The sequence below is a fragment of the Triturus cristatus genome, chromosome 5_2, assembly GCF_964204655.1.
Source record: "Triturus cristatus chromosome 5_2, aTriCri1.1, whole genome shotgun sequence".
NCBI classification, from domain to species: domain Eukaryota; kingdom Metazoa; phylum Chordata; class Amphibia; order Caudata; family Salamandridae; genus Triturus; species Triturus cristatus.
In genome coordinates, this window is record NC_140588.1 from 576,852,168 (window position 1) to 576,879,863 (window position 27,696).

Genomic DNA, 27,696 nt, shown 5'->3' on the forward strand with positions numbered 1-27,696 from the left:
TGTTTGTCACTTCCAAGCACAGGCCATCCCCTCCCCCGTGCTACTGAACCGACGAATTCCTGTACAATCGGGATCCCCGGGAAATCACAAGAGGGACACCTAGTGGCCGCTGATAGCTCAAAGACAGCTGGTACACCTTCTCACACCTACCTCGTTATTCAGCTTGCTGGAAGAATACATTGCGAATGACCGATTCAAGAGTGCAAGGGAGAAGAGTGCTCCAAAGTAGATGTATACATCGCAGCCGGGTTTTCCAGCAATTTACCTTTCTGATGAGCTGGTACTGCACTTTACGCCCACATAGAGCACCTGACTGGGTGGGGGACTGCGTGCGCATGAAGGTGGCTGAGGGCAATGGGAGCAAAGCAACCTGGGACACAGGGGACCCAGCCCCTTTCCTCTGCTTTCGTCTATAGGTCGGGGTGCCTTTTTAAGGACCTTCGATTAAAAAAAGCTGAGCTGCGTGGACAAATTACGCACGTCTACGTCTTAGAGGAATCTTCCCTGACCGGGAATCGAACCCGGGCCGCGGCGGTGAAAGCGCCGAATCCTAGCCACTAGACCACCAGGGAGGAGATGCTCTTGTGAGCCTGCCTTGCTCACTTCCTTATTGTGACTAAGCTAACTCCACTGTATAGATTGCCCATAAAGTACGAGTGGGGAAAAGTTAGGTGTCACACAGTGTGTTTGTCATAAGCAATTACCTTTATCCTCCTGCAAAAGCCTTTTTACTCTGCAATCACCTCTTGCTGGACAGCCTGCGCTGGAGCAGCCAGCATGAAAAGGGAGCTGAGTAAGGCAGGGCCTAGGGTCTCACCAGGGTGGCCGAGTGGTTAAGGCGTTGGACTTAAGATCCAATGGACAGTTGTCCGCATGGGTTCGAGCCCCATCCCTGGTATGGGTTTTCAGCGGGTGTGTAGGAACTTGCAGATGCTTTTTTAAAGCATTTTCCTCTGCCCTCCTCACCCTCCCAGTGCCCTTCCTTAACAGTCCAAATTCACGTCTCAGCTGTGGGGTCTGCTGCTACTCTGCACTTAGCATGGATGCTTCCCAAAGCAATGCAGTGCCACCTACGCAGAGCCCCTGCTTAGAGAAATACACCTCCTATGTCTTTTCCCACTGAAGGGAGCAGGAGGAAGTACTTGCTTCCTGGGGAACATGGGCCTGCCACTGGAATTTGTTAACCCGCCTCTTGCGGATTTCTCCCCTTTCTTTGATTTACACCTGCAGGCTCTCCCTTGCCATCGGAGCAGGATCTGCTGATGCAGGCCCGGCTGGATCAAATGTGCAAAGGCTTGTCCCCAGGCCTCGGGAAAAAATTGAGCAGAGATTCCCGCCTCCGCCTCCGCCTCCTCTTGCCTTCCGAACGGGCTTCCAAACGGGCAATGCCCTGACGGGTCCCCCACGCCCCATCCTGCCCATGCCCACACCCCTGTATATGAGGGTGACCCATGTCCCTCACCCTCCATGCTCGAACGGAAGACACGTGTGTCCTGAGGGGAGCGCCAGACAGGCATTTCTCCGGCCAGGCAGACCCCTGCAGCACCCGTTAGGCTCCAAAGCCTGTACATTCCCAAGATGCCACTGGTCACTATGCAAATCAGACAGCCCTGGCCACACCCTCTCCGCCGCTGGGCTCTGCTGCTTTCGGTACGTGCAGCTCAGCTTTTTCTTACCCTGAACCAGACTTCCGTTTCAGCAAAAAGGTGGGTTGCAGTGGGTCCGGGATGCCATTTGGAGACAAAGCCTGCGGCCCTGTCAAAGATGACTTCCTGCCGCACACCATGTGGTCAGAAGCCTACGAAAAGAAGCGCACCTCGGAATACAGAATCTCACTTCCTCAAGAGCCTTGCACAAGAGATTTTCCTCCCGCCGAGGAAAGCAACTCAAAGGGAACCTTGCGAAAATCAAATTAGGAGCCAGATTGCGGGATGCTAGGCAAACTGTTTGTCAGAAAAGCAAATTCATTTTGAGAAGCCCTGACCTGCGGGAAGGAAAAGCATTCAAGGGCAGAAGAAGGACTGTTCCCTGACCGGGAATCGAACCCGGGCCGCGGCGGTGAGAGCGCCGAATCCTAACCACTAGACCACCAGGGAACCCACAGCCATACAGCAAAAGTTCCTACACTGCTCTCCTAGTGACAAAGCTCATGGGGGCTGAAAGCATATTTTATTCTACAGCGAATATGAATCAGAACTTGAAAAAACACTCATGATTCCACCAGACTGTTTGTCACTTCCAAGCACAGGCCATCCCCTCCCCCGTGCTACTGAACCGACGAATTCCTGTACAATCGGGATCCCCGGGAAATCACAAGAGGGACACCTAGTGGCCGCTGATAGCTCAAAGACAGCTGGTACACCTTCTCACACCTACCTCGTTATTCAGCTTGCTGGAAGAATACATTGCGAATGACCGATTCAAGAGTGCAAGGGAGAAGAGTGCTCCAAAGTAGATGTATACATCGCAGCCGGGTTTTCCAGCAATTTACCTTTCTGATGAGCTGGTACTGCACTTTACGCCCACATAGAGCACCTGACTGGGTGGGGGACTGCGTGCGCATGAAGGTGGCTGAGGGCAATGGGAGCAAAGCAACCTGGGACACAGGGGACCCAGCCCCTTTCCTCTGCTTTCGTCTATAGGTCGGGGTGCCTTTTTAAGGACCTTCGATTAAAAAAAGCTGAGCTGCGTGGACAAATTACGCACGTCTACGTCTTAGAGGGATCTTCCCTGACCGGGAATTGAACCCGGGCCGCGGCGGTGAAAGCGCCGAATCCTAGCCACTAGACCACCAGGGAGGAGATGCTCTTGTGAGCCTGCCTTGCTCACTTCCTTATTGTGACTAAGCTAACTCCACTGTATAGATTGCCCATAAAGTACGAGTGGGGAAAAGTTAGGTGTCACACAGTGTGTTTGTCATAAGCAATTACCTTTATCCTCCTGCAAAAGCCTTTTTACTCTGCAATCACCTCTTGCTGGACAGCCTGCGCTGGAGCAGCCAGCATGAAAAGGGAGCTGAGTAAGGCAGGACCTAGGGTCTCACCAGGGTGGCCGAGTGGTTAAGGCGTTGGACTTAAGATCCAATGGACAGTTGTCCGCATGGGTTCGAGCCCCATCCCTGGTATGGGTTTTCAGTGGGTGTGTAGGAACTTGCATTTGCTTTTGTAAAGCATTTTCCTCTGCCCTCCTCACCCTCCCAGTGCCCTTCCTTAACAGTCCCAATTCACGTCTCAGCTGTGGGGTCTGCTGCTACTCTGCACTTAGCATGGATGTTTGCCAAAGCAATGCAGTGCCACCTACGCAGAGCCCCTGCTTAGAGAAATACACCTCCTATGTCTTTTCCCACTGAAGGTAGCAGGAGGAAGTACTTGCTTCCTGGGGAACATGGGCCTGCCACTGGAATTTGTTAACCCGCCTCTTGCGGATTTCTCCCCTTTCTTTGATTTACACCTGCAGGCTCTCCCTTGCCATCGGAGCAGGATCTGCTGATGCAGGCCCGGCTGGATCAAATGTGCAAAGGCTTGTCCCCAGGCCTCGGGAAAAAATTGAGCAGAGATTCCCGCCTCCGCCTCCGCCTCCTCTTGCCTTCCGAACGGGCTTCCAAACGGGCAATGCCCTGACGGGTCCCCCACGCCCCATCCTGCCCATGCCCACACCCCTGTATATGAGGGTGACCCATGTCCCTCACCCTCCATGCTCGAACGGAAGACACGTGTGTCCTGAGGGGAGCGCCAGACAGGCATTTCTCCGGCCAGGCAGACCCCTGCAGCACCCGTTAGGCTCCAAAGCCTGTACATTCCCAAGATGCCACTGGTCACTATGCAAATCAGACAGCCCTGGCCACACCCTCTCCGCCGCTGGGCTCTGCTGCTTTCGGTACGTGCAGCTCAGCTTTTTCTTACCCTGAACCAGACTTCCGTTTCAGCAAAAAGGTGGGTTGCAGTGGGTCCGGGATGCCATTTGGAGACAAAGCCTGCGGCCCTGTCAAAGATGACTTCCTGCCGCACACCATGTGGTCAGAAGCCTACGAAAAGAAGCGCACCTCGGAATACAGAATCTCACTTCCTCAAGAGCCTTGCACAAGAGATTTTCCTCCCGCCGAGGAAAGCAACTCAAAGGGAACCTTGCGAAAATCAAATTAGGAGCCAGATTGCGGGATGCTAGGCAAACTGTTTGTCAGAAAAGCAAATTCATTTTGAGAAGCCCTGACCTGCGGGAAGGAAAAGCATTCAAGGGCAGAAGAAGGACTGTTCCCTGACCGGGAATCGAACCCGGGCCGCGGCGGTGAGAGCGCCGAATCCTAACCACTAGACCACCAGGGAACCCACAGCCATACAGCAAAAGTTCCTACACTGCTCTCCTAGTGACAAAGCTCATGGGGGCTGAAAGCATATTTTATTCTACAGCGAATATGAATCAGAACTTGAAAAAACACTCATGATTCCACCAGACTGTTTGTCACTTCCAAGCACAGGCCATCCCCTCCCCCGTGCTACTGAACCGACGAATTCCTGTACAATCGGGATCCCCGGGAAATCACAAGAGGGACACCTAGTGGCCGCTGATAGCTCAAAGACAGCTGGTACACCTTCTCACACCTACCTCGTTATTCAGCTTGCTGGAAGAATACATTGCGAATGACCGATTCAAGAGTGCAAGGGAGAAGAGTGCTCCAAAGTAGATGTATACATCGCAGCCGGGTTTTCCAGCAATTTACCTTTCTGATGAGCTGGTACTGCACTTTACGCCCACATAGAGCACCTGACTGGGTGGGGGACTGCGTGCGCATGAAGGTGGCTGAGGGCAATGGGAGCAAAGCAACCTGGGACACAGGGGACCCAGCCCCTTTCCTCTGCTTTCGTCTATAGGTCGGGGTGCCTTTTTAAGGACCTTCGATTAAAAAAAGCTGAGCTGCGTGGACAAATTACGCATGTCTACGTCTTAGAGGGATCTTCCCTGACCGGGAATTGAACCCGGGCCGCGGCGGTGAAAGCGCCGAATCCTAGCCACTAGACCACCAGGGAGGAGATGCTCTTGTGAGCCTGCCTTGCTCACTTCCTTATTGTGACTAAGCTAACTCCACTGTATAGATTGCCCATAAAGTACGAGTGGGGAAAAGTTAGGTGTCACACAGTGTGTTTGTCATAAGCAATTACCTTTATCCTCCTGCAAAAGCCTTTTTACTCTGCAATCACCTCTTGCTGGACAGCCTGCGCTGGAGCAGCCAGCATGAAAAGGGAGCTGAGTAAGGCAGGACCTAGGGTCTCACCAGGGTGGCCGAGTGGTTAAGGCGTTGGACTTAAGATCCAATGGACAGTTGTCCGCATGGGTTCGAGCCCCATCCCTGGTATGGGTTTTCAGTGGGTGTGTAGGAACTTGCAGATGCTTTTGTAAAGCATTTTCCTCTGCCCTCCTCACCCTCCCAGTGCCCTTCCTTAACAGTCCCAATTCACGTCTCAGCTGTGGGGTCTGCTGCTACTCTGCACTTAGCATGGATGTTTGCCAAAGCAATGCAGTGCCACCTACGCAGAGCCCCTGCTTAGAGAAATACACCTCCTATGTCTTTTCCCACTGAAGGTAGCAGGAGGAAGTACTTGCTTCCTGGGGAACATGGGCCTGCCACTGGAATTTGTTAACCCGCCTCTTGCGGATTTCTCCCCTTTCTTTGATTTACACCTGCAGGCTCTCCCTTGCCATCGGAGCAGGATCTGCTGATGCAGGCCCGGCTGGATCAAATGTGCAAAGGCTTGTCCCCAGGCCTCGGGAAAAAATTGAGCAGAGATTCCCGCCTCCGCCTCCGCCTCCTCTTGCCTTCCGAACGGGCTTCCAAACGGGCAATGCCCTGACGGGTCCCCCACGCCCCATCCTGCCCATGCCCACACCCCTGTATATGAGGGTGACCCATGTCCCTCACCCTCCATGCTCGAACGGAAGACACGTGTGTCCTGAGGGGAGCGCCAGACAGGCATTTCTCCGGCCAGGCAGACCCCTGCAGCACCCGTTAGGCTCCAAAGCCTGTACATTCCCAAGATGCCACTGGTCACTATGCAAATCAGACAGCCCTGGCCACACCCTCTCCGCCGCTGGGCTCTGCTGCTTTCGGTACGTGCAGCTCAGCTTTTTCTTACCCTGAACCAGACTTCCGTTTCAGCAAAAAGGTGGGTTGCAGTGGGTCCGGGATGCCATTTGGAGACAAAGCCTGCGGCCCTGTCAAAGATGACTTCCTGCCGCACACCATGTGGTCAGAAGCCTACGAAAAGAAGCGCACCTCGGAATACAGAATCTCACTTCCTCAAGAGCCTTGCACAAGAGATTTTCCTCCCGCCGAGGAAAGCAACTCAAAGGGAACCTTGCGAAAATCAAATTAGGAGCCAGATTGCGGGATGCTAGGCAAACTGTTTGTCAGAAAAGCAAATTCATTTTGAGAAGCCCTGACCTGCGGGAAGGAAAAGCATTCAAGGGCAGAAGAAGGACTGTTCCCTGACCGGGAATCGAACCCGGGCCGCGGCGGTGAGAGCGCCGAATCCTAACCACTAGACCACCAGGGAACCCACAGCCATACAGCAAAAGTTCCTACACTGCTCTCCTAGTGACAAAGCTCATGGGGGCTGAAAGCATATTTTATTCTACAGCGAATATGAATCAGAACTTGAAAAAACACTCATGATTCCACCAGACTGTTTGTCACTTCCAAGCACAGGCCATCCCCTCCCCCGTGCTACTGAACCGACGAATTCCTGTACAATCGGGATCCCCGGGAAATCACAAGAGGGACACCTAGTGGCCGCTGATAGCTCAAAGACAGCTGGTACACCTTCTCACACCTACCTCGTTATTCAGCTTGCTGGAAGAATACATTGCGAATGACCGATTCAAGAGTGCAAGGGAGAAGAGTGCTCCAAAGTAGATGTATACATCGCAGCCGGGTTTTCCAGCAATTTACCTTTCTGATGAGCTGGTACTGCACTTTACGCCCACATAGAGCACCTGACTGGGTGGGGGACTGCGTGCGCATGAAGGTGGCTGAGGGCAATGGGAGCAAAGCAACCTGGGACACAGGGGACCCAGCCCCTTTCCTCTGCTTTCGTCTATAGGTCGGGGTGCCTTTTTAAGGACCTTCGATTAAAAAAAGCTGAGCTGCGTGGACAAATTACGCACGTCTACGTCTTAGAGGGATCTTCCCTGACCGGGAATTGAACCCGGGCCGCGGCGGTGAAAGCGCCGAATCCTAGCCACTAGACCACCAGGGAGGAGATGCTCTTGTGAGCCTGCCTTGCTCACTTCCTTATTGTGACTAAGCTAACTCCACTGTATAGATTGCCCATAAAGTACGAGTGGGGAAAAGTTAGGTGTCACACAGTGTGTTTGTCATAAGCAATTACCTTTATCCTCCTGCAAAAGCCTTTTTACTCTGCAATCACCTCTTGCTGGACAGCCTGCGCTGGAGCAGCCAGCATGAAAAGGGAGCTGAGTAAGGCAGGACCTAGGGTCTCACCAGGGTGGCCGAGTGGTTAAGGCGTTGGACTTAAGATCCAATGGACAGTTGTCCGCATGGGTTCGAGCCCCATCCCTGGTATGGGTTTTCAGTGGGTGTGTAGGAACTTGCAGATGCTTTTGTAAAGCATTTTCCTCTGCCCTCCTCACCCTCCCAGTGCCCTTCCTTAACAGTCCCAATTCACGTCTCAGCTGTGGGGTCTGCTGCTACTCTGCACTTAGCATGGATGTTTGCCAAAGCAATGCAGTGCCACCTACGCAGAGCCCCTGCTTAGAGAAATACACCTCCTATGTCTTTTCCCACTGAAGGTAGCAGGAGGAAGTACTTGCTTCCTGGGGAACATGGGCCTGCCACTGGAATTTGTTAACCCGCCTCTTGCGGATTTCTCCCCTTTCTTTGATTTACACCTGCAGGCTCTCCCTTGCCATCGGAGCAGGATCTGCTGATGCAGGCCCGGCTGGATCAAATGTGCAAAGGCTTGTCCCCAGGCCTCGGGAAAAAATTGAGCAGAGATTCCCGCCTCCGCCTCCGCCTCCGCCTCCTCTTGCCTTCCGAACGGGCTTCCAAACGGGCAATGCCCTGACGGGTCCCCCACGCCCCATCCTGCCCATGCCCACACCCCTGTATATGAGGGTGACCCATGTCCCTCACCCTCCATGCTCGAACGGAAGACACGTGTGTCCTGAGGGGAGCGCCAGACAGGCATTTCTCCGGCCAGGCAGACCCCTGCAGCACCCGTTAGGCTCCAAAGCCTGTACATTCCCAAGATGCCACTGGTCACTATGCAAATCAGACAGCCCTGGCCACACCCTCTCCGCCGCTGGGCTCTGCTGCTTTCGGTACGTGCAGCTCAGCTTTTTCTTACCCTGAACCAGACTTCCGTTTCAGCAAAAAGGTGGGTTGCAGTGGGTCCGGGATGCCATTTGGAGACAAAGCCTGCGGCCCTGTCAAAGATGACTTCCTGCCGCACACCATGTGGTCAGAAGCCTACGAAAAGAAGCGCACCTCGGAATACAGAATCTCACTTCCTCAAGAGCCTTGCACAAGAGATTTTCCTCCCGCCGAGGAAAGCAACTCAAAGGGAACCTTGCGAAAATCAAATTAGGAGCCAGATTGCGGGATGCTAGGCAAACTGTTTGTCAGAAAAGCAAATTCATTTTGAGAAGCCCTGACCTGCGGGAAGGAAAAGCATTCAAGGGCAGAAGAAGGACTGTTCCCTGACCGGGAATCGAACCCAGGCCGCGGCGGTGAGAGCGCCGAATCCTAACCACTAGACCACCAGGGAACCCAGAGCCATACAGCAAAAGTTCCTACACTGCTCTCCTAGTGACAAAGCTCATGGGGGCTGAAAGCATATTTTATTCTACAGCGAATATGAATCAGAACTTGAAAAAACACTCATGATTCCACCAGACTGTTTGTCACTTCCAAGCACAGGCCATCCCCTCCCCCGTGCTACTGAACCGACGAATTCCTGTACAATCGGGATCCCCGGGAAATCACAAGAGGGACACCTAGTGGCCGCTGATAGCTCAAAGACAGCTGGTACACCTTCTCACACCTACCTCGTTATTCAGCTTGCTGGAAGAATACATTGCGAATGACCGATTCAAGAGTGCAAGGGAGAAGAGTGCTCCAAAGTAGATGTATACATCGCAGCCGGGTTTTCCAGCAATTTACCTTTCTGATGAGCTGGTACTGCACTTTACGCCCACATAGAGCACCTGACTGGGTGGGGGACTGCGTGCGCATGAAGGTGGCTGAGGGCAATGGGAGCAAAGCAACCTGGGACACAGGGGACCCAGCCCCTTTCCTCTGCTTTCGTCTATAGGTCGGGGTGCCTTTTTAAGGACCTTCGATTAAAAAAAGCTGAGCTGCGTGGACAAATTACGCACGTCTACGTCTTAGAGGGATCTTCCCTGACCGGGAATCGAACCCGGGCCGCGGCGGTGAAAGCGCCGAATCCTAGCCACTAGACCACCAGGGAGGAGATGCTCTTGTGAGCCTGCCTTGCTCACTTCCTTATTGTGACTAAGCTAACTCCACTGTATAGATTGCCCATAAAGTACGAGTGGGGAAAAGTTAGGTGTCACACAGTGTGTTTGTCATAAGCAATTACCTTTATCCTCCTGCAAAAGCCTTTTTACTCTGCAATCACCTCTTGCTGGACAGCCTGCGCTGGAGCAGCCAGCATGAAAAGGGAGCTGAGTAAGGCAGGGCCTAGGGTCTCACCAGGGTGGCCGAGTGGTTAAGGCGTTGGACTTAAGATCCAATGGACAGTTGTCCGCATGGGTTCGAGCCCCATCCCTGGTATGGGTTTTCAGCGGGTGTGTAGGAACTTGCAGATGCTTTTTTAAAGCATTTTCCTCTGCCCTCCTCACCCTCCCAGTGCCCTTCCTTAACAGTCCCAATTCACGTCTCAGCTGTGGGGTCTGCTGCTACTCTGCACTTAGCATGGATGCTTCCCAAAGCAATGCAGTGCCACCTACGCAGAGCCCCTGCTTAGAGAAATACACCTCCTATGTCTTTTCCCACTGAAGGGAGCAGGAGGAAGTACTTGCTTCCTGGGGAACATGGGCCTGCCACTGGAATTTGTTAACCCGCCTCTTGCGGATTTCTCCCCTTTCTTTGATTTACACCTGCAGGCTCTCCCTTGCCATCGGAGCAGGATCTGCTGATGCAGGCCCGGCTGGATCAAATGTGCAAAGGCTTGTCCCCAGGCCTCGGGAAAAAATTGAGCAGAGATTCCCGCCTCCGCCTCCGCCTCCTCTTGCCTTCCGAACGGGCTTCCAAACGGGCAATGCCCTGACGGGTCCCCCACGCCCCATCCTGCCTATGCCCACACCCCTGTATATGAGGGTGACCCATGTCCCTCACCCTCCATGCTCGAACGGAAGACACGTGTGTCCTGAGGGGAGCGCCAGACAGGCATTTCTCCGGCCAGGCAGACCCCTGCAGCACCCGTTAGGCTCCAAAGCCTGTACATTCCCAAGATGCCACTGGTCACTATGCAAATCAGACAGCCCTGGCCACACCCTCTCCGCCGCTGGGCTCTGCTGCTTTCGGTACGTGCAGCTCAGCTTTTTCTTACCCTGAACCAGACTTCCGTTTCAGCAAAAAGGTGGGTTGCAGTGGGTCCGGGATGCCATTTGGAGACAAAGCCTGCGTCCCTGTCAAAGATGACTTCCTGCCGCACACCATGTGGTCAGAAGCCTACGAAAAGAAGCGCACCTCGGAATACAGAATCTCACTTCCTCAAGAGCCTTGCACAAGAGATTTTCCTCCCGCCGAGGAAAGCAACTCAAAGGGAACCTTGCGAAAATCAAATTAGGAGCCAGATTGCGGGATGCTAGGCAAACTGTTTGTCAGAAAAGCAAATTCATTTTGAGAAGCCCTGACCTGCGGGAAGGAAAAGCATTCAAGGGCAGAAGAAGGACTGTTCCCTGACCGGGAATCGAACCCGGGCCGCGGCGGTGAGAGCGCCGAATCCTAACCACTAGACCACCAGGGAACCCACAGCCATACAGCAAAAGTTCCTACACTGCTCTCCTAGTGACAAAGCTCATGGGGGCTGAAAGCATATTTTATTCTACAGCGAATATGAATCAGAACTTGAAAAAACACTCATGATTCCACCAGACTGTTTGTCACTTCCAAGCACAGGCCATCCCCTCCCCCGTGCTACTGAACCGACGAATTCCTGTACAATCGGGATCCCCGGGAAATCACAAGAGGGACACCTAGTGGCCGCTGATAGCTCAAAGACAGCTGGTACACCTTCTCACACCTACCTCGTTATTCAGCTTGCTGGAAGAATACATTGCGAATGACCGATTCAAGAGTGCAAGGGAGAAGAGTGCTCCAAAGTAGATGTATACATCGCAGCCGGGTTTTCCAGCAATTTACCTTTCTGATGAGCTGGTACTGCACTTTACGCCCACATAGAGCACCTGACTGGGTGGGGGACTGCGTGCGCATGAAGGTGGCTGAGGGCAATGGGAGCAAAGCAACCTGGGACACAGGGGACCCAGCCCCTTTCCTCTGCTTTCGTCTATAGGTCGGGGTGCCTTTTTAAGGACCTTCGATTAAAAAAAGCTGAGCTGCGTGGACAAATTACGCACGTCTACGTCTTAGAGGGATCTTCCCTGACCGGGAATTGAACCCGGGCCGCGGCGGTGAAAGCGCCGAATCCTAGCCACTAGACCACCAGGGAGGAGATGCTCTTGTGAGCCTGCCTTGCTCACTTCCTTATTGTGACTAAGCTAACTCCACTGTATAGATTGCCCATAAAGTACGAGTGGGGAAAAGTTAGGTGTCACACAGTGTGTTTGTCATAAGCAATTACCTTTATCCTCCTGCAAAAGCCTTTTTACTCTGCAATCACCTCTTGCTGGACAGCCTGCGCTGGAGCAGCCAGCATGAAAAGGGAGCTGAGTAAGGCAGGACCTAGGGTCTCACCAGGGTGGCCGAGTGGTTAAGGCGTTGGACTTAAGATCCAATGGACAGTTGTCCGCATGGGTTCGAGCCCCATCCCTGGTATGGGTTTTCAGTGGGTGTGTAGGAACTTGCAGATGCTTTTGTAAAGCATTTTCCTCTGCCCTCCTCACCCTCCCAGTGCCCTTCCTTAACAGTCCCAATTCACGTCTCAGCTGTGGGGTCTGCTGCTACTCTGCACTTAGCATGGATGTTTGCCAAAGCAATGCAGTGCCACCTACGCAGAGCCCCTGCTTAGAGAAATACACCTCCTATGTCTTTTCCCACTGAAGGTAGCAGGAGGAAGTACTTGCTTCCTGGGGAACATGGGCCTGCCACTGGAATTTGTTAACCCGCCTCTTGCGGATTTCTCCCCTTTCTTTGATTTACACCTGCAGGCTCTCCCTTGCCATCGGAGCAGGATCTGCTGATGCAGGCCCGGCTGGATCAAATGTGCAAAGGCTTGTCCCCAGGCCTCGGGAAAAAATTGAGCAGAGATTCCCGCCTCCGCCTCCGCCTCCTCTTGCCTTCCGAACGGGCTTCCAAACGGGCAATGCCCTGACGGGTCCCCCACGCCCCATCCTGCCCATGCCCACACCCCTGTATATGAGGGTGACCCATGTCCCTCACCCTCCATGCTCGAACGGAAGACACGTGTGTCCTGAGGGGAGCGCCAGACAGGCATTTCTCCGGCCAGGCAGACCCCTGCAGCACCCGTTAGGCTCCAAAGCCTGTACATTCCCAAGATGCCACTGGTCACTATGCAAATCAGACAGCCCTGGCCACACCCTCTCCGCCGCTGGGCTCTGCTGCTTTCGGTACGTGCAGCTCAGCTTTTTCTTACCCTGAACCAGACTTCCGTTTCAGCAAAAAGGTGGGTTGCAGTGGGTCCGGGATGCCATTTGGAGACAAAGCCTGCGGCCCTGTCAAAGATGACTTCCTGCCGCACACCATGTGGTCAGAAGCCTACGAAAAGAAGCGCACCTCGGAATACAGAATCTCACTTCCTCAAGAGCCTTGCACAAGAGATTTTCCTCCCGCCGAGGAAAGCAACTCAAAGGGAACCTTGCGAAAATCAAATTAGGAGCCAGATTGCGGGATGCTAGGCAAACTGTTTGTCAGAAAAGCAAATTCATTTTGAGAAGCCCTGACCTGCGGGAAGGAAAAGCATTCAAGGGCAGAAGAAGGACTGTTCCCTGACCGGGAATCGAACCCGGGCCGCGGCGGTGAGAGCGCCGAATCCTAACCACTAGACCACCAGGGAACCCACAGCCATACAGCAAAAGTTCCTACACTGCTCTCCTAGTGACAAAGCTCATGGGGGCTGAAAGCATATTTTATTCTACAGCGAATATGAATCAGAACTTGAAAAAACACTCATGATTCCACCAGACTGTTTGTCACTTCCAAGCACAGGCCATCCCCTCCCCCGTGCTACTGAACCGACGAATTCCTGTACAATCGGGATCCCCGGGAAATCACAAGAGGGACACCTAGTGGCCGCTGATAGCTCAAAGACAGCTGGTACACCTTCTCACACCTACCTCGTTATTCAGCTTGCTGGAAGAATACATTGCGAATGACCGATTCAAGAGTGCAAGGGAGAAGAGTGCTCCAAAGTAGATGTATACATCGCAGCCGGGTTTTCCAGCAATTTACCTTTCTGATGAGCTGGTACTGCACTTTACGCCCACATAGAGCACCTGACTGGGTGGGGGACTGCGTGCGCATGAAGGTGGCTGAGGGCAATGGGAGCAAAGCAACCTGGGACACAGGGGACCCAGCCCCTTTCCTCTGCTTTCGTCTATAGGTCGGGGTGCCTTTTTAAGGACCTTCGATTAAAAAAAGCTGAGCTGCGTGGACAAATTACACACGTCTACGTCTTAGAGGGATCTTCCCTGACCGGGAATCGAACCCGGGCCGCGGCAGTGAAAGCGCCGAATCCTAGCCACTAGACCACCAGGGAGGAGATGCTCTTGTGAGCCTGCCTTGCTCACTTCCTTATTGTGACTAAGCTAACTCCACTGTATAGATTGCCCATAAAGTACGAGTGGGGAAAAGTTAGGTGTCACACAGTGTGTTTGTCATAAGCAATTACCTTTATCCTCCTGCAAAAGCCTTTTTACTCTGCAATCACCTCTTGCTGGACAGCCTGCGCTGGAGCAGCCAGCATGAAAAGGGAGCTGAGTAAGGCAGGGCCTAGGGTCTCACCAGGGTGGCCGAGTGGTTAAGGCGTTGGACTTAAGATCCAATGGACAGTTGTCCGCATGAGTTCGAGCCCCATCCCTGGTATGGGTTTTCAGCGGGTGTGTAGGAACTTGCAGATGCTTTTGTAAAGCATTTTCCTCTGCCCTCCTCACCCTCCCAGTGCCCTTCCTTAACAGTCCCAATTCACGTCTCAGCTGTGGGGTCTGCTGCTACTCTGCACTTAGCATGGATGTTTGCCAAAGCAATGCAGTGCCACCTACGCAGAGCCCCTGCTTAGAGAAATACACCTCCTATGTCTTTTCCCACTGAAGGGAGCAGGAGGAAGTACTTGCTTCCTGGGGAACATGGGCCTGCCACTGGAATTTGTTAACCCGCCTCTTGCGGATTTCTCCCCTTTCTTTGATTTACACCTGCAGGCTCTCCCTTGCCATCGGAGCAGGATCTGCTGATGCAGGCCCGGCTGGATCAAATGTGCAAAGGCTTGTCCCCAGGCCTCGGGAAAAAATTGAGCAGAGATTCCCGCCTCCGCCTCCGCCTCCTCTTGCCTTCCGAACGGGCTTCCAAACGGGCAATGCCCTGACGGGTCCCCCACGCCCCATCCTGCCCATGCCCACACCCCTGTATATGAGGGTGACCCATGTCCCTCACCCTCCATGCTCGAACGGAAGACACGTGTGTCCTGAGGGGAGCGCCAGACAGGCATTTCTCCGGCCAGGCAGACCCCTGCAGCACCCGTTAGGCTCCAAAGCCTGTACATTCCCAAGATGCCACTGGTCACTATGCAAATCAGACAGCCCTGGCCACACCCTCTCCGCCGCTGGGCTCTGCTGCTTTCGGTACGTGCAGCTCAGCTTTTTCTTACCCTGAACCAGACTTCCGTTTCAGCAAAAAGGTGGGTTGCAGTGGGTCCGGGATGCCATTTGGAGACAAAGCCTGCGGCCCTGTCAAAGATGACTTCCTGCCGCACACCATGTGGTCAGAAGCCTACGAAAAGAAGCGCACCTCGGAATACAGAATCTCACTTCCTCAAGAGCCTTGCACAAGAGATTTTCCTCCCGCCGAGGAAAGCAACTCAAAGGGAACCTTGCGAAAATCAAATTAGGAGCCAGATTGCGGGATGCTAGGCAAACTGTTTGTCAGAAAAGCAAATTCATTTTGAGAAGCCCTGACCTGCGGGAAGGAAAAGCATTCAAGGGCAGAAGAAGGACTGTTCCCTGACCGGGAATCGAACCCGGGCCGCGGCGGTGAGAGCGCCGAATCCTAACCACTAGACCACCAGGGAACCCAGAGCCATACAGCAAAAGTTCCTACACTGCTCTCCTAGTGACAAAGCTCATGGGGGCTGAAAGCATATTTTATTCTACAGCGAATATGAATCAGAACTTGAAAAAACACTCATGATTCCACCAGACTGTTTGTCACTTCCAAGCACAGGCCATCCCCTCCCCCGTGCTACTGAACCGACGAATTCCTGTACAATCGGGATCCCCGGGAAATCACAAGAGGGACACCTAGTGGCCGCTGATAGCTCAAAGACAGCTGGTACACCTTCTCACACCTACCTCGTTATTCAGCTTGCTGGAAGAATACATTGCGAATGACCGATTCAAGAGTGCAAGGGAGAAGAGTGCTCCAAAGTAGATGTATACATCGCAGCCGGGTTTTCCAGCAATTTACCTTTCTGATGAGCTGGTACTGCACTTTACGCCCACATAGAGCACCTGACTGGGTGGGGGACTGCGTGCGCATGAAGGTGGCTGAGGGCAATGGGAGCAAAGCAACCTGGGACACAGGGGACCCAGCCCCTTTCCTCTGCTTTCGTCTATAGGTCGGGGTGCCTTTTTAAGGACCTTCGATTAAAAAAAGCTGAGCTGCGTGGACAAATTACGCACGTCTACGTCTTAGAGGGATCTTCCCTGACCGGGAATCGAACCCGGGCCGCGGCGGTGAAAGCGCCGAATCCTAGCCACTAGACCACCAGGGAGGAGATGCTCTTGTGAGCCTGCCTTGCTCACTTCCTTATTGTGACTAAGCTAACTCCACTGTATAGATTGCCCATAAAGTACGAGTGGGGAAAAGTTAGGTGTCACACAGTGTGTTTGTCATAAGCAATTACCTTTATCCTCCTGCAAAAGCCTTTTTACTCTGCAATCACCTCTTGCTGGACAGCCTGCGCTGGAGCAGCCAGCATGAAAAGGGAGCTGAGTAAGGCAGGGCCTAGGGTCTCACCAGGGTGGCCGAGTGGTTAAGGCGTTGGACTTAAGATCCAATGGACAGTTGTCCGCATGGGTTCGAGCCCCATCCCTGGTATGGGTTTTCAGCGGGTGTGTAGGAACTTGCAGATGCTTTTTTAAAGCATTTTCCTCTGCCCTCCTCACCCTCCCAGTGCCCTTCCTTAACAGTCCCAATTCACGTCTCAGCTGTGGGGTCTGCTGCTACTCTGCACTTAGCATGGATGCTTCCCAAAGCAATGCAGTGCCACCTACGCAGAGCCCCTGCTTAGAGAAATACACCTCCTATGTCTTTTCCCACTGAAGGGAGCAGGAGGAAGTACTTGCTTCCTGGGGAACATGGGCCTGCCACTGGAATTTGTTAACCCGCCTCTTGCGGATTTCTCCCCTTTCTTTGATTTACACCTGCAGGCTCTCCCTTGCCATCGGAGCAGGATCTGCTGATGCAGGCCCGGCTGGATCAAATGTGCAAAGGCTTGTCCCCAGGCCTCGGGAAAAAATTGAGCAGAGATTCCCGCCTCCGCCTCCGCCTCCTCTTGCCTTCCGAACGGGCTTCCAAACGGGCAATGCCCTGACGGGTCCCCCACGCCCCATCCTGCCTATGCCCACACCCCTGTATATGAGGGTGACCCATGTCCCTCACCCTCCATGCTCGAACGGAAGACACGTGTGTCCTGAGGGGAGCGCCAGACAGGCATTTCTCCGGCCAGGCAGACCCCTGCAGCACCCGTTAGGCTCCAAAGCCTGTACATTCCCAAGATGCCACTGGTCACTATGCAAATCAGACAGCCCTGGCCACACCCTCTCCGCCGCTGGGCTCTGCTGCTTTCGGTACGTGCAGCTCAGCTTTTTCTTACCCTGAACCAGACTTCCGTTTCAGCAAAAAGGTGGGTTGCAGTGGGTCCGGGATGCCATTTGGAGACAAAGCCTGCGTCCCTGTCAAAGATGACTTCCTGCCGCACACCATGTGGTCAGAAGCCTACGAAAAGAAGCGCACCTCGGAATACAGAATCTCACTTCCTCAAGAGCCTTGCACAAGAGATTTTCCTCCCGCCGAGGAAAGCAACTCAAAGGGAACCTTGCGAAAATCAAATTAGGAGCCAGATTGCGGGATGCTAGGCAAACTGTTTGTCAGAAAAGCAAATTCATTTTGAGAAGCCCTGACCTGCGGGAAGGAAAAGCATTCAAGGGCAGAAGAAGGACTGTTCCCTGACCGGGAATCGAACCCGGGCCGCGGCGGTGAGAGCGCCGAATCCTAACCACTAGACCACCAGGGAACCCACAGCCATACAGCAAAAGTTCCTACACTGCTCTCCTAGTGACAAAGCTCATGGGGGCTGAAAGCATATTTTATTCTACAGCGAATATGAATCAGAACTTGAAAAAACACTCATGATTCCACCAGACTGTTTGTCACTTCCAAGCACAGGCCATCCCCTCCCCCGTGCTACTGAACCGACGAATTCCTGTACAATCGGGATCCCCGGGAAATCACAAGAGGGACACCTAGTGGCCGCTGATAGCTCAAAGACAGCTGGTACACCTTCTCACACCTACCTCGTTATTCAGCTTGCTGGAAGAATACATTGCGAATGACCGATTCAAGAGTGCAAGGGAGAAGAGTGCTCCAAAGTAGATGTATACATCGCAGCCGGGTCTTCCAGCAATTTACCTTTCTGATGAGCTGGTACTGCACTTTACGCCCACATAGAGCACCTGACTGGGTGGGGGACTGCGTGCGCATGAAGGTGGCTGAGGGCAATGGGAGCAAAGCAACCTGGGACACAGGGGACCCAGCCCCTTTCCTCTGCTTTCGTCTATAGGTCGGGGTGCCTTTTTAAGGACCTTCGATTAAAAAAAGCTGAGCTGCGTGGACAAATTACGCACGTCTACGTCTTAGAGGGATCTTCCCTGACCGGGAATTGAACCCGGGCCGCGGCGGTGAAAGCGCCGAATCCTAGCCACTAGACCACCAGGGAGGAGATGCTCTTGTGAGCCTGCCTTGCTCACTTCCTTATTGTGACTAAGCTAACTCCACTGTATAGATTGCCCATAAAGTACGAGTGGGGAAAAGTTAGGTGTCACACAGTGTGTTTGTCATAAGCAATTACCTTTATCCTCCTGCAAAAGCCTTTTTACTCTGCAATCACCTCTTGCTGGACAGCCTGCGCTGGAGCAGCCAGCATGAAAAGGGAGCTGAGTAAGGCAGGACCTAGGGTCTCACCAGGGTGGCCGAGTGGTTAAGGCGTTGGACTTAAGATCCAATGGACAGTTGTCCGCATGGGTTCGAGCCCCATCCCTGGTATGGGTTTTCAGTGGGTGTGTAGGAACTTGCAGATGCTTTTGTAAAGCATTTTCCTCTGCCCTCCTCACCCTCCCAGTGCCCTTCCTTAACAGTCCCAATTCACGTCTCAGCTGTGGGGTCTGCTGCTACTCTGCACTTAGCATGGATGTTTGCCAAAGCAATGCAGTGCCACCTACGCAGAGCCCCTGCTTAGAGAAATACACCTCCTATGTCTTTTCCCACTGAAGGTAGCAGGAGGAAGTACTTGCTTCCTGGGGAACATGGGCCTGCCACTGGAATTTGTTAACCCGCCTCTTGCGGATTTCTCCCCTTTCTTTGATTTACACCTGCAGGCTCTCCCTTGCCATCGGAGCAGGATCTGCTGATGCAGGCCCGGCTGGATCAAATGTGCAAAGGCTTGTCCCCAGGCCTCGGGAAAAAATTGAGCAGAGATTCCCGCCTCCGCCTCCGCCTCCTCTTGCCTTCCGAACGGGCTTCCAAACGGGCAATGCCCTGACGGGTCCCCCACGCCCCATCCTGCCCATGCCCACACCCCTGTATATGAGGGTGACCCATGTCCCTCACCCTCCATGCTCGAACGGAAGACACGTGTGTCCTGAGGGGAGCGCCAGACAGGCATTTCTCCGGCCAGGCAGACCCCTGCAGCACCCGTTAGGCTCCAAAGCCTGTACATTCCCAAGATGCCACTGGTCACTATGCAAATCAGACAGCCCTGGCCACACCCTCTCCGCCGCTGGGCTCTGCTGCTTTCGGTACGTGCAGCTCAGCTTTTTCTTACCCTGAACCAGACTTCCGTTTCAGCAAAAAGGTGGGTTGCAGTGGGTCCGGGATGCCATTTGGAGACAAAGCCTGCGGCCCTGTCAAAGATGACTTCCTGCCGCACACCATGTGGTCAGAAGCCTACGAAAAGAAGCGCACCTCGGAATACAGAATCTCACTTCCTCAAGAGCCTTGCACAAGAGATTTTCCTCCCGCCGAGGAAAGCAACTCAAAGGGAACCTTGCGAAAATCAAATTAGGAGCCAGATTGCGGGATGCTAGGCAAACTGTTTGTCAGAAAAGCAAATTCATTTTGAGAAGCCCTGACCTGCGGGAAGGAAAAGCATTCAAGGGCAGAAGAAGGACTGTTCCCTGACCGGGAATCGAACCCGGGCCGCGGCGGTGAGAGCGCCGAATCCTAACCACTAGACCACCAGGGAACCCACAGCCATACAGCAAAAGTTCCTACACTGCTCTCCTAGTGACAAAGCTCATGGGGGCTGAAAGCATATTTTATTCTACAGCGAATATGAATCAGAACTTGAAAAAACACTCATGATTCCACCAGACTGTTTGTCACTTCCAAGCACAGGCCATCCCCTCCCCCGTGCTACTGAACCGACGAATTCCTGTACAATCGGGATCCCCGGGAAATCACAAGAGGGACACCTAGTGGCCGCTGATAGCTCAAAGACAGCTGGTACACCTTCTCACACCTACCTCGTTATTCAGCTTGCTGGAAGAATACATTGCGAATGACCGATTCAAGAGTGCAAGGGAGAAGAGTGCTCCAAAGTAGATGTATACATCGCAGCCGGGTTTTCCAGCAATTTACCTTTCTGATGAGCTGGTACTGCACTTTACGCCCACATAGAGCACCTGACTGGGTGGGGGACTGCGTGCGCATGAAGGTGGCTGAGGGCAATGGGAGCAAAGCAACCTGGGACACAGGGGACCCAGCCCCTTTCCTCTGCTTTCGTCTATAGGTCGGGGTGCCTTTTTAAGGACCTTCGATTAAAAAAAGCTGAGCTGCGTGGACAAATTACACACGTCTACGTCTTAGAGGGATCTTCCCTGACCGGGAATCGAACCCGGGCCGCGGCAGTGAAAGCGCCGAATCCTAGCCACTAGACCACCAGGGAGGAGATGCTCTTGTGAGCCTGCCTTGCTCACTTCCTTATTGTGACTAAGCTAACTCCACTGTATAGATTGCCCATAAAGTACGAGTGGGGAAAAGTTAGGTGTCACACAGTGTGTTTGTCATAAGCAATTACCTTTATCCTCCTGCAAAAGCCTTTTTACTCTGCAATCACCTCTTGCTGGACAGCCTGCGCTGGAGCAGCCAGCATGAAAAGGGAGCTGAGTAAGGCAGGGCCTAGGGTCTCACCAGGGTGGCCGAGTGGTTAAGGCGTTGGACTTAAGATCCAATGGACAGTTGTCCGCATGAGTTCGAGCCCCATCCCTGGTATGGGTTTTCAGCGGGTGTGTAGGAACTTGCAGATGCTTTTGTAAAGCATTTTCCTCTGCCCTCCTCACCCTCCCAGTGCCCTTCCTTAACAGTCCCAATTCACGTCTCAGCTGTGGGGTCTGCTGCTACTCTGCACTTAGCATGGATGTTTGCCAAAGCAATGCAGTGCCACCTACGCAGAGCCCCTGCTTAGAGAAATACACCTCCTATGTCTTTTCCCACTGAAGGGAGCAGGAGGAAGTACTTGCTTCCTGGGGAACATGGGCCTGCCACTGGAATTTGTTAACCCGCCTCTTGCGGATTTCTCCCCTTTCTTTGATTTACACCTGCAGGCTCTCCCTTGCCATCGGAGCAGGATCTGCTGATGCAGGCCCGGCTGGATCAAATGTGCAAAGGCTTGTCCCCAGGCCTCGGGAAAAAATTGAGCAGAGATTCCCGCCTCCGCCTCCGCCTCCTCTTGCCTTCCGAACGGGCTTCCAAACGGGCAATGCCCTGACGGGTCCCCCACGCCCCATCCTGCCCATGCCCACACCCCTGTATATGAGGGTGACCCATGTCCCTCACCCTCCATGCTCGAACGGAAGACACGTGTGTCCTGAGGGGAGCGCCAGACAGGCATTTCTCCGGCCAGGCAGACCCCTGCAGCACCCGTTAGGCTCCAAAGCCTGTACATTCCCAAGATGCCACTGGTCACTATGCAAATCAGACAGCCCTGGCCACACCCTCTCCGCCGCTGGGCTCTGCTGCTTTCGGTACGTGCAGCTCAGCTTTTTCTTACCCTGAACCAGACTTCCGTTTCAGCAAAAAGGTGGGTTGCAGTGGGTCCGGGATGCCATTTGGAGACAAAGCCTGCGGCCCTGTCAAAGATGACTTCCTGCCGCACACCATGTGGTCAGAAGCCTACGAAAAGAAGCGCACCTCGGAATACAGAATCTCACTTCCTCAAGAGCCTTGCACAAGAGATTTTCCTCCCGCCGAGGAAAGCAACTCAAAGGGAACCTTGCGAAAATCAAATTAGGAGCCAGATTGCGGGATGCTAGGCAAACTGTTTGTCAGAAAAGCAAATTCATTTTGAGAAGCCCTGACCTGCGGGAAGGAAAAGCATTCAAGGGCAGAAGAAGGACTGTTCCCTGACCGGGAATCGAACCCGGGCCGCGGCGGTGAGAGCGCCGAATCCTAACCACTAGACCACCAGGGAACCCAGAGCCATACAGCAAAAGTTCCTACACTGCTCTCCTAGTGACAAAGCTCATGGGGGCTGAAAGCATATTTTATTCTACAGCGAATATGAATCAGAACTTGAAAAAACACTCATGATTCCACCAGACTGTTTGTCACTTCCAAGCACAGGCCATCCCCTCCCCCGTGCTACTGAACCGACGAATTCCTGTACAATCGGGATCCCCGGGAAATCACAAGAGGGACACCTAGTGGCCGCTGATAGCTCAAAGACAGCTGGTACACCTTCTCACACCTACCTCGTTATTCAGCTTGCTGGAAGAATACATTGCGAATGACCGATTCAAGAGTGCAAGGGAGAAGAGTGCTCCAAAGTAGATGTATACATCGCAGCCGGGTTTTCCAGCAATTTACCTTTCTGATGAGCTGGTACTGCACTTTACGCCCACATAGAGCACCTGACTGGGTGGGGGACTGCGTGCGCATGAAGGTGGCTGAGGGCAATGGGAGCAAAGCAACCTGGGACACAGGGGACCCAGCCCCTTTCCTCTGCTTTCGTCTATAGGTCGGGGTGCCTTTTTAAGGACCTTCGATTAAAAAAGCTGAGCTGCGTGGACAAATTACGCACGTCTACGAGGGATCTTCCCTGACCGGGAATCGAACCCGGGCCGCGGCGGTGAAAGCGCCGAATCCTAGCCACTAGACCACCAGGGAGGAGATGCTCTTGTGAGCCTGCCTTGCTCACTTCCTTATTGTGACTAAGCTAACTCCACTGTATAGATTGCCCATAAAGTACGAGTGGGGAAAAGTTAGGTGTCACACAGTGTGTTTGTCATAAGCAATTACCTTTATCCTCCTGCAAAAGCCTTTTTACTCTGCAATCACCTCTTGCTGGACAGCCTGCGCTGGAGCAGCCAGCATGAAAAGGGAGCTGAGTAAGGCAGGGCCTAGGGTCTCACCAGGGTGGCCGAGTGGTTAAGGCGTTGGACTTAAGATCCAATGGACAGTTGTCCGCATGGGTTCGAGCCCCATCCCTGGTATGGGTTTTCAGCGGGTGTGTAGGAACTTGCAGATGCTTTTTTAAAGCATTTTCCTCTGCCCTCCTCACCCTCCCAGTGCCCTTCCTTAACAGTCCCAATTCACGTCTCAGCTGTGGGGTCTGCTGCTACTCTGCACTTAGCATGGATGCTTCCCAAAGCAATGCAGTGCCACCTACGCAGAGCCCCTGCTTAGAGAAATACACCTCCTATGTCTTTTCCCACTGAAGGGAGCAGGAGGAAGTACTTGCTTCCTGGGGAACATGGGCCTGCCACTGGAATTTGTTAACCCGCCTCTTGCGGATTTCTCCCCTTTCTTTGATTTACACCTGCAGGCTCTCCCTTGCCATCGGAGCAGGATCTGCTGATGCAGGCCCGGCTGGATCAAATGTGCAAAGGCTTGTCCCCAGGCCTCGGGAAAAAATTGAGCAGAGATTCCCGCCTCCGCCTCCGCCTCCTCTTGCCTTCCGAACGGGCTTCCAAACGGGCAATGCCCTGACGGGTCCCCCACGCCCCATCCTGCCTATGCCCACACCCCTGTATATGAGGGTGACCCATGTCCCTCACCCTCCATGCTCGAACGGAAGACACGTGTGTCCTGAGGGGAGCGCCAGACAGGCATTTCTCCGGCCAGGCAGACCCCTGCAGCACCCGTTAGGCTCCAAAGCCTGTACATTCCCAAGATGCCACTGGTCACTATGCAAATCAGACAGCCCTGGCCACACCCTCTCCGCCGCTGGGCTCTGCTGCTTTCGGTACGTGCAGCTCAGCTTTTTCTTACCCTGAACCAGACTTCCGTTTCAGCAAAAAGGTGGGTTGCAGTGGGTCCGGGATGCCATTTGGAGACAAAGCCTGCGTCCCTGTCAAAGATGACTTCCTGCCGCACACCATGTGGTCAGAAGCCTACGAAAAGAAGCGCACCTCGGAATACAGAATCTCACTTCCTCAAGAGCCTTGCACAAGAGATTTTCCTCCCGCCGAGGAAAGCAACTCAAAGGGAACCTTGCGAAAATCAAATTAGGAGCCAGATTGCGGGATGCTAGGCAAACTGTTTGTCAGAAAAGCAAATTCATTTTGAGAAGCCCTGACCTGCGGGAAGGAAAAGCATTCAAGGGCAGAAGAAGGACTGTTCCCTGACCGGGAATCGAACCCGGGCCGCGGCGGTGAGAGCGCCGAATCCTAACCACTAGACCACCAGGGAACCCACAGCCATACAGCAAAAGTTCCTACACTGCTCTCCTAGTGACAAAGCTCATGGGGGCTGAAAGCATATTTTATTCTACAGCGAATATGAATCAGAACTTGAAAAAACACTCATGATTCCACCAGACTGTTTGTCACTTCCAAGCACAGGCCATCCCCTCCCCCGTGCTACTGAACCTACGAATTCCTGTACAATCGGGATCCCCGGGAAATCACAAGAGGGACACCTAGTGGCCGCTGATAGCTCAAAGACAGCTGGTACACCTTCTCACACCTACCTCGTTATTCAGCTTGCTGGAAGAATACATTGCGAATGACCGATTCAAGAGTGCAAGGGAGAAGAGTGCTCCAAAGTAGATGTATACATCGCAGCCGGGTCTTCCAGCAATTTACCTTTCTGATGAGCTGGTACTGCACTTTACGCCCACATAGAGCACCTGACTGGGTGGGGGACTGCGTGCGCATGAAGGTGGCTGAGGGCAATGGGAGCAAAGCAACCTGGGACACAGGGGACCCAGCCCCTTTCCTCTGCTTTCGTCTATAGGTCGGGGTGCCTTTTTAAGGACCTTCGATTAAAAAAAGCTGAGCTGCGTGGACAAATTACGCACGTCTACGTCTTAGAGGGATCTTCCCTGACCGGGAATTGAACCCGGGCCGCGGCGGTGAAAGCGCCGAATCCTAGCCACTAGACCACCAGGGAGGAGATGCTCTTGTGAGCCTGCCTTGCTCACTTCCTTATTGTGACTAAGCTAACTCCACTGTATAGATTGCCCATAAAGTACGAGTGGGGAAAAGTTAGGTGTCACACAGTGTGTTTGTCATAAGCAATTACCTTTATCCTCCTGCAAAAGCCTTTTTACTCTGCAATCACCTCTTGCTGGACAGCCTGCGCTGGAGCAGCCAGCATGAAAAGGGAGCTGAGTAAGGCAGGACCTAGGGTCTCACCAGGGTGGCCGAGTGGTTAAGGCGTTGGACTTAAGATCCAATGGACAGTTGTCCGCATGGGTTCGAGCCCCATCCCTGGTATGGGTTTTCAGTGGGTGTGCAGGAACTTGCAGATGCTTTTGTAAAGCATTTTCCTCTGCCCTCCTCACCCTCCCAGTGCCCTTCCTTAACAGTCCCAATTCACGTCTCAGCTGTGGGGTCTGCTGCTACTCTGCACTTAGCATGGATGTTTGCCAAAGCAATGCAGTGCCACCTACGCAGAGCCCCTGCTTAGAGAAATACACCTCCTATGTCTTTTCCCACTGAAGGTAGCAGGAGGAAGTACTTGCTTCCTGGGGAACATGGGCCTGCCACTGGAATTTGTTAACCCGCCTCTTGCGGATTTCTCCCCTTTCTTTGATTTACACCTGCAGGCTCTCCCTTGCCATCGGAGCAGGATCTGCTGATGCAGGCCCGGCTGGATCAAATGTGCAAAGGCTTGTCCCCAGGCCTCGGGAAAAAATTGAGCAGAGATTCCCGCCTCCGCCTCCGCCTCCTCTTGCCTTCCGAACGGGCTTCCAAACGGGCAATGCCCTGACGGGTCCCCCACGCCCCATCCTGCCCATGCCCACACCCCTGTATATGAGGGTGACCCATGTCCCTCACCCTCCATGCTCGAACGGAAGACACGTGTGTCCTGAGGGGAGCGCCAGACAGGCATTTCTCCGGCCAGGCAGACCCCTGCAGCACCCGTTAGGCTCCAAAGCCTGTACATTCCCAAGATGCCACTGGTCACTATGCAAATCAGACAGCCCTGGCCACACCCTCTCCGCCGCTGGGCTCTGCTGCTTTCGGTACGTGCAGCTCAGCTTTTTCTTACCCTGAACCAGACTTCCGTTTCAGCAAAAAGGTGGGTTGCAGTGGGTCCGGGATGCCATTTGGAGACAAAGCCTGCGGCCCTGTCAAAGATGACTTCCTGCCGCACACCATGTGGTCAGAAGCCTACGAAAAGAAGCGCACCTCGGAATACAGAATCTCACTTCCTCAAGAGCCTTGCACAAGAGATTTTCCTCCCGCCGAGGAAAGCAACTCAAAGGGAACCTTGCGAAAATCAAATTAGGAGCCAGATTGCGGGATGCTAGGCAAACTGTTTGTCAGAAAAGCAAATTCATTTTGAGAAGCCCTGACCTGCGGGAAGGAAAAGCATTCAAGGGCAGAAGAAGGACTGTTCCCTGACCGGGAATCGAACCCGGGCCGCGGCGGTGAGAGCGCCGAATCCTAACCACTAGACCACCAGGGAACCCACAGCCATACAGCAAAAGTTCCTACACTGCTCTCCTAGTGACAAAGCTCATGGGGGCTGAAAGCATATTTTATTCTACAGCGAATATGAATCAGAACTTGAAAAAACACTCATGATTCCACCAGACTGTTTGTCACTTCCAAGCACAGGCCATCCCCTCCCCCGTGCTACTGAACCGACGAATTCCTGTACAATCGGGATCCCCGGGAAATCACAAGAGGGACACCTAGTGGCCGCTGATAGCTCAAAGACAGCTGGTACACCTTCTCACACCTACCTCGTTATTCAGCTTGCTGGAAGAATACATTGCGAATGACCGATTCAAGAGTGCAAGGGAGAAGAGTGCTCCAAAGTAGATGTATACATCGCAGCCGGGTTTTCCAGCAATTTACCTTTCTGATGAGCTGGTACTGCACTTTACGCCCACATAGAGCACCTGACTGGGTGGGGGACTGCGTGCGCATGAAGGTGGCTGAGGGCAATGGGAGCAAAGCAACCTGGGACACAGGGGACCCAGCCCCTTTCCTCTGCTTTCGTCTATAGGTCGGGGTGCCTTTTTAAGGACCTTCGATTAAAAAAGCTGAGCTGCGTGGACAAATTACGCACGTCTACGAGGGATCTTCCCTGACCGGGAATCGAACCCGGGCCGCGGCGGTGAAAGCGCCGAATCCTAGCCACTAGACCACCAGGGAGGAGATGCTCTTGTGAGCCTGCCTTGCTCACTTCCTTATTGTGACTAAGCTAACTCCACTGTATAGATTGCCCATAAAGTACGAGTGGGGAAAAGTTAGGTGTCACACAGTGTGTTTGTCATAAGCAATTACCTTTATCCTCCTGCAAAAGCCTTTTTACTCTGCAATCACCTCTTGCTGGACAGCCTGCGCTGGAGCAGCCAGCATGAAAAGGGAGCTGAGTAAGGCAGGGCCTAGGGTCTCACCAGGGTGGCCGAGTGGTTAAGGCGTTGGACTTAAGATCCAATGGACAGTTGTCCGCATGGGTTCGAGCCCCATCCCTGGTATGGGTTTTCAGCGGGTGTGTAGGAACTTGCAGATGCTTTTTTAAAGCATTTTCCTCTGCCCTCCTCACCCTCCCAGTGCCCTTCCTTAACAGTC

General features: G+C 53.4%; 22 non-coding genes across 22 annotated transcripts; 11 read left to right on the forward strand and 11 right to left on the reverse strand.

Moving 5' to 3' along the window:
- The first annotated feature begins 815 nt into the window (after positions 1–815).
- Positions 816–898, forward strand: TRNAL-UAA (transfer RNA leucine (anticodon UAA)). Its single transcript has one exon. It is a non-coding gene; the product is annotated as a tRNA-Leu (tRNA).
- Positions 899–2,024: 1,126 nt separating this feature from the next.
- On the reverse strand, positions 2,025–2,096 carry TRNAE-CUC (transfer RNA glutamic acid (anticodon CUC)). The gene has a single exon. It is a non-coding gene; the product is annotated as a tRNA-Glu (tRNA).
- Positions 2,097–3,041: 945 nt separating this feature from the next.
- On the forward strand, positions 3,042–3,124 carry TRNAL-UAA (transfer RNA leucine (anticodon UAA)). Its single transcript has one exon. It is a non-coding gene; the product is annotated as a tRNA-Leu (tRNA).
- A 1,126-nt stretch (positions 3,125–4,250) lies between these two features.
- Positions 4,251–4,322, reverse strand: TRNAE-CUC (transfer RNA glutamic acid (anticodon CUC)). Its single transcript has one exon. It is a non-coding gene; the product is annotated as a tRNA-Glu (tRNA).
- A 945-nt stretch (positions 4,323–5,267) lies between these two features.
- Positions 5,268–5,350, forward strand: TRNAL-UAA (transfer RNA leucine (anticodon UAA)). The gene has a single exon. It is a non-coding gene; the product is annotated as a tRNA-Leu (tRNA).
- A 1,126-nt stretch (positions 5,351–6,476) lies between these two features.
- TRNAE-CUC (transfer RNA glutamic acid (anticodon CUC)) lies at positions 6,477–6,548 on the reverse strand. Its single transcript has one exon. It is a non-coding gene; the product is annotated as a tRNA-Glu (tRNA).
- Positions 6,549–7,493: 945 nt separating this feature from the next.
- On the forward strand, positions 7,494–7,576 carry TRNAL-UAA (transfer RNA leucine (anticodon UAA)). The gene has a single exon. It is a non-coding gene; the product is annotated as a tRNA-Leu (tRNA).
- A 2,149-nt stretch (positions 7,577–9,725) lies between these two features.
- On the forward strand, positions 9,726–9,808 carry TRNAL-UAA (transfer RNA leucine (anticodon UAA)). The gene has a single exon. It is a non-coding gene; the product is annotated as a tRNA-Leu (tRNA).
- Positions 9,809–10,934: 1,126 nt separating this feature from the next.
- TRNAE-CUC (transfer RNA glutamic acid (anticodon CUC)) lies at positions 10,935–11,006 on the reverse strand. The gene has a single exon. It is a non-coding gene; the product is annotated as a tRNA-Glu (tRNA).
- Positions 11,007–11,951: 945 nt separating this feature from the next.
- TRNAL-UAA (transfer RNA leucine (anticodon UAA)) lies at positions 11,952–12,034 on the forward strand. The gene has a single exon. It is a non-coding gene; the product is annotated as a tRNA-Leu (tRNA).
- A 1,126-nt stretch (positions 12,035–13,160) lies between these two features.
- TRNAE-CUC (transfer RNA glutamic acid (anticodon CUC)) lies at positions 13,161–13,232 on the reverse strand. Its single transcript has one exon. It is a non-coding gene; the product is annotated as a tRNA-Glu (tRNA).
- A 2,154-nt stretch (positions 13,233–15,386) lies between these two features.
- On the reverse strand, positions 15,387–15,458 carry TRNAE-CUC (transfer RNA glutamic acid (anticodon CUC)). Its single transcript has one exon. It is a non-coding gene; the product is annotated as a tRNA-Glu (tRNA).
- Positions 15,459–16,403: 945 nt separating this feature from the next.
- Positions 16,404–16,486, forward strand: TRNAL-UAA (transfer RNA leucine (anticodon UAA)). Its single transcript has one exon. It is a non-coding gene; the product is annotated as a tRNA-Leu (tRNA).
- A 1,126-nt stretch (positions 16,487–17,612) lies between these two features.
- Positions 17,613–17,684, reverse strand: TRNAE-CUC (transfer RNA glutamic acid (anticodon CUC)). The gene has a single exon. It is a non-coding gene; the product is annotated as a tRNA-Glu (tRNA).
- Positions 17,685–18,629: 945 nt separating this feature from the next.
- On the forward strand, positions 18,630–18,712 carry TRNAL-UAA (transfer RNA leucine (anticodon UAA)). The gene has a single exon. It is a non-coding gene; the product is annotated as a tRNA-Leu (tRNA).
- Positions 18,713–19,838: 1,126 nt separating this feature from the next.
- On the reverse strand, positions 19,839–19,910 carry TRNAE-CUC (transfer RNA glutamic acid (anticodon CUC)). Its single transcript has one exon. It is a non-coding gene; the product is annotated as a tRNA-Glu (tRNA).
- Positions 19,911–22,064: 2,154 nt separating this feature from the next.
- Positions 22,065–22,136, reverse strand: TRNAE-CUC (transfer RNA glutamic acid (anticodon CUC)). The gene has a single exon. It is a non-coding gene; the product is annotated as a tRNA-Glu (tRNA).
- Positions 22,137–23,074: 938 nt separating this feature from the next.
- Positions 23,075–23,157, forward strand: TRNAL-UAA (transfer RNA leucine (anticodon UAA)). Its single transcript has one exon. It is a non-coding gene; the product is annotated as a tRNA-Leu (tRNA).
- A 1,126-nt stretch (positions 23,158–24,283) lies between these two features.
- TRNAE-CUC (transfer RNA glutamic acid (anticodon CUC)) lies at positions 24,284–24,355 on the reverse strand. Its single transcript has one exon. It is a non-coding gene; the product is annotated as a tRNA-Glu (tRNA).
- A 945-nt stretch (positions 24,356–25,300) lies between these two features.
- TRNAL-UAA (transfer RNA leucine (anticodon UAA)) lies at positions 25,301–25,383 on the forward strand. The gene has a single exon. It is a non-coding gene; the product is annotated as a tRNA-Leu (tRNA).
- A 1,126-nt stretch (positions 25,384–26,509) lies between these two features.
- On the reverse strand, positions 26,510–26,581 carry TRNAE-CUC (transfer RNA glutamic acid (anticodon CUC)). Its single transcript has one exon. It is a non-coding gene; the product is annotated as a tRNA-Glu (tRNA).
- A 938-nt stretch (positions 26,582–27,519) lies between these two features.
- TRNAL-UAA (transfer RNA leucine (anticodon UAA)) lies at positions 27,520–27,602 on the forward strand. The gene has a single exon. It is a non-coding gene; the product is annotated as a tRNA-Leu (tRNA).
- The last annotated feature ends 94 nt before the right edge of the window (positions 27,603–27,696 follow it).